Raw genomic sequence first — 12,263 nt, 5'->3', positions numbered from 1 at the left:
CTTTCTGGCCCTCTTTCTGTAGCTCCTAGTAGTTGCATCTCTTGCTAAGCTAAGTGTGTGTCATAATTGGATAGAGGGTCTCTGCACCTCCTCAAGAGACAATCTGGCAGGCCCAGGCTGCAAACCCCAAGGCCAATAGTGGATTGAAGGGTCGTGAAGACCCTGAGTCTCAGAGTACTCGGATCGCTCTCCCGAGGCGAGGCGAGCCACATACGTGTCATTGTTGTTACCATTCGCTCTTCTTAGCAACTCAAAAGCTCCGTCTAGAAGCCTCCCGAGTTCCCGAGCCTCCTCCGCTCGGCTGCCTCACACACGGCCACCACACACACTCGCCCCATCCTCACAAATGTAGGTCAGTTGGGAAGGGAAGAGAAGAGAAGAGCCAGAGTTTTTATGTTGCAACAAGAGACGAGGAGGGGAATCAGCACCCACCCACCCAGATATGCCTAAGCGCGGCCCCTCCGCCACCCAGCAGCACCGCCGTCCTTCTCCAAGCGCGGATCTTCGGGTGCAGCCAAAGAGCTTGTCTGAACGGGGCTGAAGGGAGGGAACCAGGAGCCCAGCGGAGCAAGAGCGCCACATGCCCGCCATGTACCTTTGCCTGCAAACAAAGCACATCCGCGCCCGCCAACAATTCCTGCGCACGAGAAACAAGCCGGGCTCCCCCGAGAGACACCCACCCACCCACCCCCAGGCCGGGGGGGGCTGCAGGTGGGGGAATGGTGGGGGGGTGGACGAGCCGCCGCAAGGGCACCGCATTTACCCCTGCCGCTGCCTCATCCTCTGCCGTGCTTTTGAGAAGACATGAGGGCTGAACACGGGGACGACTGAACACGGGAGCGACTGACACTAGTTTGAGCGGCTGCGGCCGGCACAAACTACCGTCAGTCGCTCCGTGCTCATCAAAACAAGTCTGGGGAGGTCCTTTGCGGGCGGCCAGTTCTAGCCGCCTGCAAAGGACTTCCCCACGTTTGCTTTGACAGAAATCACTGTGCGGCAGTTAGAAACTGCTGCGCAGGGTTTTCTTGCCACGTGCACGGCTGCGCAGCCACGCACCTTAGAGGGAACAATGGTCTGAACCAACTGAATACCACCTCTGATTACAGCTCCCTATTTTCAAATGAGGCAGCTTTAGGTAGGCAATCCAGGGCAGCAAAACTTTGTTTTGTTCCACTTGTTCAGCACAGAGGGGGGAAATATTTGCCTCTTTTGCAAAGACCTGGACTGCATGGCTCTTGTTTTGCTAACTCTCTTAGCAATATGAGAAATCTCTCTCTCAACCCTGAGGTTCTCTGCATGGTTAGGTCACTAGTTTTTCCAATGAGCAAGGTATGGTTTAGAAACTCCCCTTGCAACAATAATCACATTTTTAGAAAGTCAAGAGAAGAAATAAGTGGATCATAAAGTACATATGGGCATTAAAGGCAAGGCTCTGGCTGGATACCAATTTAGGGCTAAATCGGGACCCACCGTTCAGAAAATTCTCTGTGGGACATCCAACCTTGATGTCAAGGTTCTTATCTGCACATGAGTTATAGAATCTGCACTATAGAATCTGCACACTGTCAAACTATTTACTAGGTCTGCACTACTATTAATCTTCTCATCATTCCTAACACCCATCTCCTCCCATTTATGACTATATGACTTTAACTTTGTTGCTTGTATCCTTACGATTTATATTGATTGTTTCCTAATATGATTTGATTGTTTATCTGTACCCTCTGACTATCATTAAATGTTGTACCTTATGATTCTTGATGAATGTATCTTTTCTTTTATGCACACTGACAGCATATGCACCAAAAGCAAATTCCTTATGTGTCCAATCACACTTGGCCAATAAAGAATCCTATCCTATCCTATCCTATCCTATCCTATCCTATCCTATCCTATCCTATCCTATTTCTATTAAGATAATAAAGTAGTTATGCTCAGTCAGTTACAATAGGACGCAATGCATATAGAGAAGAGACAAGAATAGTAGGTGGATGACTTCAATTGTCTTTAATTTAAGCCGTGTGACTATTATCTCAAGGAATACTGCCATGTTAACATTACGTAAGTTTTGCTTCATTTTCAAACAAGCTGTTTCTGGAACAGGCCAAGAAATAGCTCTGTTCGAGCCAAAAAGTTTTGCTGCAGAGAGGAATGGGAGACAGCCAAATTGGCATGTGGTTCCTACTTCAACTCTGGAGAGGGGTTGGGTGGACCTTCTAGTAGGAGATGATAGAATAACCAGAGAGGACTAGAAGAGGGCAGGCAACTGGACACTCTCTCACTGCTTTGCTTTTCCCAAAAGGGGACCTTTGTTCCAGTGTTTCTAAGCAGAACAGTTGCCACAAGGCACATAAGTAGATATATTTAAGGAGTAGTTGATTACCAGACTTATAACAACTATAAGCCTTCAGAATCAGATGGATTACATTTATGAGTTTTGAAGGAGATTGTGAAGGACATCTCAAATCCTTTTCTAAGATCTATGAGATATAACAGAGGACCAGAGGATTGGGAAAGAGAAAATGTTTTGTGTCCTAAAAAAAATAAAAGAAGATACAAATATCTACAGAGATCAGTCAGCTTGATGTCAATACCGGCAAAACAAAGCTATGAATTTTTGAGCATTTAGAAAATTTAAACGGTTTGACAGAAATTAGGAGCTTTAAAAAAACACTATTTACCTGACATAGATATTATTGAGTTTGAAAGCATAGAAGACAACAAAATTAGACTGTGATTGTCAAAAAGTTATACCATGTATGGGCTCTGGGAAGTCAGGGGGAGGGAAGGGAGGTGGGGATCTAGGGGGAGGGGGAGGGGGGAAATATAATATGTGTTAAATTTTAAAGCATGATTGCACTTGTATACTGTGGTTTTTTAATGTTAGTGTCAAAACAGAACAAACCGAATATATTGGAAGGTAATAGATACCGAAGGGGGGAGTTGAGTGAAAGAAGAAGGAGAGTAGAGAGGGTGAGAGAGAGGAAGAGGAGAAGGAAGGGAGGGAATGGAGAGGGAGTGATAGGGTTAGGGTTAGATAGAGGGGGAGGGGAAGTAGGTGTAGAGGGGTATGAGAGAAGGAAGAATGAAAGTTGGAGGGGGATGAAAGAGGGTGTATGGTGGGCTAAGGCGGTATATTGGGTTTGTATTGTAGGGGACATTTTCTATAAAAGTGAGGGCTGTGTTTATTACCCAATGTTATATGCCTCGGTTGCACAGTAAACATGTGATTGTATAGAATGAAATGGAAATAAAAAGACTTGTGGATCCAGTAAAGACAACAAAATTGAGATTTCTAAAATAGGAACATAAAAGACAAATCAAGAAAAGGGTCTCAGCAAGAATGATGCCTCTTTATGGGGAAAAAGAGGATTTACACAAGGAACAGCTGTGACACAAAATGCTGGGCGATGCCTGTTTATGGGATTTAAAAATAGGCTGGTAAAAGTTTTGAAGGGGTTCTTTTTAAATTCAAAGTTTTCTTTCTGTCTAGTGTTCTTTGGATGTTTTCTACATAAGACTAGTACTAGTTGGGAATGATGATTTGGCAATTAGGAAGTTCATATGACTAGGATTTAGGAATGCTTAACCAAGTAAAAGGCCTTGCTTTTTCAGTTTTTGATTCTGACTTAGCCAAGTTTAAGATAACATTAAATATAATGGAGTACAAAAGTGTACTACAAAAGAGTAAAAGTTAGTGTAACCTGTTTAGCATACAAATCTTAGTTGACCTTAAGAACAAATCTTACTAAAAGATTCTTTGCTTCCTGCCTACAACTTCTTTTGTATGAATGGTGATGTCATGATATAAAATTGCTAATTTTTTTTACACTATTGTAGCCTAAAAATAGCTGTAATAACCTAGTTCTCTTTGACTATTTTCCAAATGTCCTCAGTTTATTGGAATGTGGATCAAATATATGAGAAATAAGTGAGAAAATCACAGGCGGTTCTGAAAACAGCCATTATAGTTTGCATAATAAGGTTTATTTTTTTTATAAACTTTATTTTGTTTGTACAAACTTCACATCTTTGCAACACATTACATTTTTTTACCTATCTGTTGTGTCTGTTATCTCTATACCAATAAATATTTTTAAACTATGACTTCATATATTCGTGCATTTACATTATTTCATACATTTTTTATTCTATATATAATATTCTATATGTTCTATGTATAGCAGTTTTTACTACATTATGTCATTTTCTAAAATATATATTAAATCTTTTATAACTATGACTATATATTTGTGCATTTACATTATTTCATACATTTTTTTTCATTCTATATATAATATTCTATATGTTCTATGTATAGCGGTTTTTACTACATTTATGTAATTTTGTAAAATATATAATATATTACATCTTTTATAACTATGACTATATATTTGTGCATTTACATTATTTCATACATTTTTTTCAGTCTATGTATAATGTTTATTTGCTATAGTCTATAATCTCATATTTCAATCTTTTAATCCTTTTCCGATTTTGTAGTTGTCTATTGTTTTGTTGATCTTTCTTCCTTTCTTTTTTGCTTTCCTGCTTTTCCCCTCCTTTCCTCTAGCCAATTGTACAATAAATCCCATACAGAGTAGTATTCAGATTCATCTTTCTCTTTTAGTTCTTTTATGAGCCTATCCATCTCTGCACATTCCAATATTTTTTAAATTACATTTTCTTCTGTTGGTATATAATTATTTTTCCAGTTTTATGCAAATATAATTCTCGCTGCCATAACGATGTGTAAAATTAAGTATCTAATATTTCATAATTTCCTTTTATAATCCCTAGCAAAAATAATTTGGGTTTTAGTGCAATTTGATGTGTAGTAATCTCCTCTAGCCAATCTTTTATTTTTTTCCAATACTTTTTCGCAGCTGTTCACGAAAAAGTACTGTGCACCACATATGATAGTATGTTCTGTGTTGTTTGTTGCATTTCCAGCAGATAGGTGAACACTCCGGGAACATTTTTGCAATTCTCGCTGGTGGAAGGTGCCATCTGTAGAACATCTTGTACATGTTCTCTCTATAAGCCGTTGCCATCATTAATTTGTAGTTTATTTCCCACATTTTTTCCCATTCTGCCAATTCTATACTATACCCCAAATTTATCGCCCATGTTATCATCATTTCTTTCACAGTTTCTTCTTCCATTTTAAATTTTAATAAATAGTGATATATTTTTTTAATCAATTTTTCTTTGGTTCCTTGTTTAAATTTTATACCTTGCCTGTATTTGTAAATAGGGCTACCAGCCAATATCTATTCCCTCGTCTTTCAATTCTTGCCTTGTTTTTAGCCTTACTTGGTTGTATAAGATGTCTTTATATCTTAATATCTTGTTTATGTCCAATATGTTCGGGTATATCAGAGCTTCCATGGTGGATAGCCAGGTTGGGATTTTATTATAATGTTTTGTTTTGATTTTTAATCATGTTTGTAGTAGAGCTTTTCTAATTAAATGTTTTTGGAAATAGCTATGAATCTTGTCTTTCCCATCCCAGATAAAGGTGTGCCAACCCAATTCCAAATTATAACCTTCTATTTTTAATAATCTTCTGTTTTTTAAATTGCTCTAGTCCTTTATCCAGGTGACAGCTGCTGCTTGGTAATAAAGCTCCCAATCGGGAAGTCTGAACCCTCCTTTTTCTCTATTGTCTTGTAACAATTTTAATTTAATTCTTGTTTTTTTCCCTGACCAAATAAACTGTGCAATTAATTTATTTAAATCTATGAAAAAAAATTTCCTTAGGCTAATTGGCACCACTTGAAATAAAAAAAAAATTTGGGTAGTACATTCATTTTAATGATGGCAATTCTTCCCATTAAGGATATTTGTAGTTCCTCCAATTTTCCAGAGCAGAGATGAGTTGTTCTTGAGAAAAGTGAGTTGAAAAGGTCAGGGATGTCACAATAGGGAAGAATGTGAAAGGATGTTCTGAATAAAAGCGATAAGGAGAAACCCAAGAGATGGGTTAAGAAAGGCTTGATGAATGTGCTATAGAGTATGCAATTGCAGTTTCTTAGAATGTTAAAAGTATGAAGTCAGCATCAGTAATGTGCTAACTTTTGAATGAGTACATTTCTTCACCGTACTACGTCTGTACATCTTTTGTCCTCTCTTTTGGAATACTATTTTCTTTGTGCTAGGAAAATACATTTTACTTTCCCTCTTTTGGTCTGGTTCTTTGACTCTTCAGACCTCATAGACCAGTGGTGGGTTTCAAAAATTGTTCAAACCTACTCTGTGGATGTGGCCTCCTTTGTGGGAATGGCTTGCCACCCATGTGACCGGATGGGAGTGGCTTGTCGCCCATGTGACTGGATATGAAGATGCCGACGACACTTGTCAGAATCACCTTAAATTACCTCACACACAGCACTGGCATGCATAAGAATATGATGTAAACTTTTTTTTTTAAAGGCATCTTTGGTTTGCGTTAAAACAACTTCAACACACGCAATGTTCTGATTGCACCACAAATGCAGTAGTCATCCTTACCTTTCACAGAGGCACTGAGTTTTGTAAATATGAGCATGATAGTGTAGAATAATCATATCCAAGGGCCAGTGGTGGGTTTCAAAAAATTTTGGAACCTCTTCTGTAGGTGTGGTATGCTTTCCGGGTCCACTGGTGGAACCTCTTCTAACCGGTTCGGTAGATTTGACGAACCGGTTCTACCAAATAGGTGCGAACTGGTAGGAACCCACCTCTGTCACAGACACAACTGGCAGACCCAGGGTAGAAGCAAGGGATCTGGAAACCTATTTCAGTTTGGATCTGTCCTTAATCTCAGCAACAGATGCAAACCTCTTTATTGGATGGATATGATTTGCGAGGAACCAGAAAAAAACCATCACAAATATGGGTCACATGACTGGGGAATGCCACAATTGGTTGTAAAAGTGTCCAATTGCCAGGTGTTCGATATACAGCCATGTGACCACAGAGGAGGCAGCATAATCTTATACAATGACTAGGAGGTCTGAAATGAATACAGCTTCCCATTGACTTTGTTTGTCCGAAGGCCACAAAAGGTGATCACATGACCCGGGGACACTGCAACTATCATAAACACATCAACCATCATAAATACATACTAGTTGCTAAGTGTCCGAATTTTGATCACCTGATCATGGGGATGTTGAAAAATGGTAAGTGTGAAAAACAGCCATAAATCATTTTTTTCACTGCCATTGTGACTTCAAATGGTCACAAATGGTTTTAAGCCGAGGACTACCTGTATTAGTAGTAGTTTATTTTTATGTATTAAATTGGCTTGCCATCCATCTCACCACAAGGCAACTCTGGGCTTCTTACAACAGTAAATATAGCCTTTGTACTTGGTTTGCACTTATATCTAAACCCAAGGCCTATCTTTCTCACCACAACAGCAGTTGTTTGAGGTAAGTTGCTGACATACAGAAGGACTGTCCTAAAGTCACCCACTGAACTTCCTGGTGCAACACTTTGGTGACTAAACCAGTACAAGGTTCAGAATCTGTTGATGCTTACTGGTTTCAGATGGAAGCTTAAGATTCATTTGTTCAATAGTGAAATTCAAAAATTTTCCTTACCGGTTGTGGGTGTGGCTCAGTGGGCGTGGCTCTGTGGTCATGTGACTGTGTGGTCATGGCTCAGTGGTCATTTGACTGAGATGGGTGTGGCTTGGTGGTCATGTGACTGGGTGGCCATGGCTGCACAACTGACTCACACACAATGTAAAAACAGCTGGACTCCATACAAAATGTCCTCTGCAACAAACAGGAACATGACAGAGTCACAGAGAGCTCAAAAACAAACTATCACACTTTACACAAAAATAACACAAAAGCTACACAACTGACTCACACACAATGCAAAAGCAGCTGGACTTCACACAGAATGGCCCCTGCAACAAGCAGGAGCCTCATAGACAATCAGGCACAGCTGATCATCAGAACCTTTTTAAAAACTTTTTAATGCATTTTTTCAGCACGACTTCGTGCAATAGGTAGTAAAAAAAATGCTTTAAAAAGTTTTTAAAAGCTCCAATGATCACACAGCACACCTGATTGTTGCACAGCTGACTTATAAACATTTTTTTACTACCGGTTCAGGCAAAAAGCAGCATTTTTTTACTACTGGTTCAGGCGAGCCAGCCTGAACCAGTAGATTTTATCCCTGATTTTGTTCCTTTAGACTTAGTAATATCAGTTTAGAACTAACAGAACCTGGCATTCACATGAAATCTTTCTGCATGTTGTAGCTGCATAGTATTCTGTGTGAAAATTTCCCCACTCTAGTACTGTTTACTGTGGTTACTTCTTGTTACCCTTATGTATCTTTTGAAAATAAATCACCCAGCCTGGATATTTCACGTTTTAAATGGAGAAAAAATTTGTTAGTACTACCATCTGCTGGTTAAAGCTACTGCTGGCAATTACATGAAAAAGCGGAAGAAGGAAAGTTATTTTAGTGGTTTTATGAAAATCTACTTTGCTGTCTGTATTTGTGACAGCAATGAGCAAACTGGAAATAGAATTGAGGAGAAAGAATATGAAGGATGCTTAACTGGATCAAACTGAACTCTATCTCATCATTGGCTCATTGTGTCTAAACTCAGAAGCAAAACTTAGTTAATACTTGGTTCAAATCAAGTCCAAATCAAGTCTACACTAACTTATTCCAAGGCTTGAAACTGGACTGGGAAATTAAAAAAATATATCCATGGGACACTAGTGGAACTGTATCTTTGGTACTTCTACAAAACCATGCACAGACATTCCAATCTACTTACCTGGAGTTGAGCTCAACTTGAAAGAACATTATTTTTTTAATGTCCATTTGATTAGGCTTTGTTGAGAGGACTGACAGAAGACTAGTCCCTTCTCAGGGCCTTCATTTTCCACCTGTTGTTTTTTTTTATTAAGGGGGTCAACTGGTCAATCAGTATAGACCCCTAACTGGCCAGAGCTGGTCAGTCTGATTGATTGATAAATGGAAAAAATAGATGGAACAATGGACTCCTACATATACTCTTCAGGTTGCCTACTCATAGATTATATTTTATGATGTTCTGGTAGACACCTGATTGTTTTTCCTGTGATATATGTTTGCATTAATCAAAATGCAGAACAGTAGACCTATACTGTATTTCCTCCTGGCCACTCTATTGGCTGATTAAAAAGGAGAATTTGCAAGGATATGGGCAGCATATAAGCAACAAATATACAAACTTCATCAAATCACATATTGCTTACCTGTGTAGCACAAAGACCTCCTCATGAAGCTAAAATTAAGAAATGCCTTATTTTTCATTGGAACTCAGAAGCTAGCACAGCTTGGTTTCCATATATCCATGTTGATACAATATCATTATTAGGCCAGCTCAAGATAACAAAACTAAATATACCAGTGGTGGGTTTCTAACCGGTTTACTATAGTTAGCTCGTGCTCATGCGCAACGCTTCTGCACATGCACTGGAGCCTCCTGCCGCCACCACTACCAGTTTGGCAGACCCGGCCAAACCGGGAGCAACCCACCTCTGAAGTACACACTGTGAAATAACATTCCATTGGATAAGATGGCTAAAAGAAGAAATCCCAGTGGGAGGTAAGACTCAGTTCATGAGTTCATCAGCAATAACTCTTTTTACATATTTTTTATTAAACAAGGAGTATAAATCCTACCATTCCTCACCATCCAGTCAGAGCTGAAGAAGCTTCTTGGATGAGAAGGGAAATATCTTCAAAAGAAAACCAGAAAGTCCAATTGCCTCTTGAAAAGCACCTTTGGGACAACCATGACCTGGATGACTGAGAATCTCCATAAACGTTTTTATTTAAAAAATGTTTAAAGTAACATAAAACTAATCCATGAATATATTTTTAGAAAGAATTGAAAAAGAAAAAAATAAATCAAAAAGGAAGCTAAAGGTGCAAGAAAGGGGAAAAAGTAAAAGAAAAATAGAAAAAAAAGATGCTAAGGGATAATCTCTGATGTTTTTTACAGCCGTCATAAATACAAAAATAAATGTATCTCTTTCTCGTATTTACAAGATAACTCTCTTCTTTCTATAATTTATCCTGTCTACATAACCATCAAAACTTCACATCCTAAGTTCATTATTTTGTGTTTTATGCAAAAAGTTCATAAGGGTTTTCTAGTCAGGAATAAACATGTTGTCTTTTCTCTGACCAAAGAAGTCAAATCTGCAATTTCACATCAACGATACACTCAGTTGGAATGTGGAATTAAATTGCAGTTTTATCAGATGCAAACTGATAAAATTAAACATTTTTCTAACTTAAAAAAAAATTCAGACTTTTTTGGCAGATGAACAACAAACCCATATAATAATAGTTCATAGAGAGCCGAGGTGGCGCAGTGGTTAAATGCAGCACTGCAGGCTACGTCAGCTGACTGCAGTTCTGCAGTTCGGCTGTTCAAATCTCACCGGCTCAGGGTTGACTCAGCCTTCCATCCTTCCGAGGTGGGTAAAATGAGGACCCGGATTGTTGTTGGGGGCAATATGCTGACTCTGTAAACCGCTTAGAGAGGGCTGAAAGCCCTATGAAGTCTAACTGCTATTGCTATTGCTATTGCTATTGCTATATAATAATCCAGGAAATAATGTGATTGGGATGAGTTTTGTTGTGCCTCTTCTTGCATGCTCAATTTTTTGGTGTGTTTTAATACACACAATGCATCAACGTATAAGTGTATAAATTTAATAGAAAATGGGAGAGAAGAGATACATAGTTTTTGTAATTGATGACCGTGTAAAAGAGTGCTGACCACTGAGTGTTGATTCTGTGTGAATACAGTAAAGTTCCTTCCTGAAGTTGAAAACAATCAGACTGTGTAAAAAAAAAACACAACACTAGATTTGCTGCTGCTTATTTTCTGTCTAGTGGCAAAATGTGTCTCTTGCTATTGACATATTTGGGGGTTTTCTTCTGTGAACTAGAGCTAGGTGAGAGCCATTTGGTAAATTAACATCTGAATGTGGCCTACAGATAATTGCAGATGAACATTCAGATTAAATTTCTGTCTGGAAATTACTATGTCAAAGCCATCCTCTAGATGGCACTTTCTAACTCTGGTAAAATATTTTGGGGCCTCAGTTATTAACAGTCTTTTAAAAGGCAGTATCTGCAAAGGTTTTTTTAGATAGTAGAAGAAGCGAACTAAAGATTCAGGGCTGAGCACACATGTATCCAGAACATATTGGGCTTTTCAAACCCAAAATAATAGAAGTTTAACTACCGTGTTTCCCAAAAAATAAGACAGGGTCTTATTTTGTTTTGACCCCTGGAATAAGCACTTGGCCTTATTTTTTGGGGGTGTGTGTGTTTCTTATTATTTTTGAGGTGGAGGAGGCGGTGAGTGTGGTCACCTCATGCCTGTTGCTGTGTTGCAATATTTTCAGGGAGGACTTATTTTCGGGGGAGGGCTTATTTTAGTGCATGTGCTCAAAAGCCAGATTGGGCTTATTATCCGGGGAGGTCTTATTTTGGAAAAAAAACAGGGTAGAATGTATCTTGCAGATCAGGTGTATCCAAACTTGGCAACTTTAAGGCCTATGGATGGACTTCAGTTTCCCCAGTTGGCCATGTGAATGGTGAATTTTGAGAGTTGAAGTCCACGTCTGAAAGTTGCCTAGGTTTCTACTCTTGCTGTAGCTAGAGAAAGATAGCACAACCATTTCCACACTGAAAGGAAGCCAATGTGATTTATGGACCCACTCAGAGAAGCTTTTAGATGCAAGGAATTTTCTATCACAGAACAGAGAGCTTGCTGAAAGAACGAAGACACACACCAAGGTGACAAGTCAAGAGCTCTCCGGGCAGACAATGGGGAAAGAAAGGTTAGAATCTGAGGAGCACGTTGCTGGAATTCACCACCACTAGGTCCATAGCTACACATAACGTAGCTTCACATTATTTACTGTAAAGTGCTTGGATTATTAGAATTGATGGAGGGGCTAAGGAATATAACATGATTGCAGATTTACTGGGGAAATGGCAGGCAAATACAATATCTGAACTGACATTTACAAGAAGGGAATCTGAAGAGTTGACTCAAATGAGAAGGATGTTGAAGGATGATAAATATTTAAAATATTCAAATATGAAGCTGCTGGCTTTTCAACAAAAACATAAATGCTTGAGGACAGAAAAGTGGCCAATCAGAAAAGTGTAGGGTTGGGAGGGAACTTAGGTGGCATTTTGCTCACTCTTCCCGCAGTGAAGGATTGATCAGATCA

Source organism: Thamnophis elegans, chromosome 6 (genome assembly GCF_009769535.1).
Source record: "Thamnophis elegans isolate rThaEle1 chromosome 6, rThaEle1.pri, whole genome shotgun sequence".
NCBI classification, from domain to species: Eukaryota; Metazoa; Chordata; class Lepidosauria; order Squamata; family Colubridae; genus Thamnophis; species Thamnophis elegans.
This window is presented reverse-complemented; position numbering follows the sequence as displayed.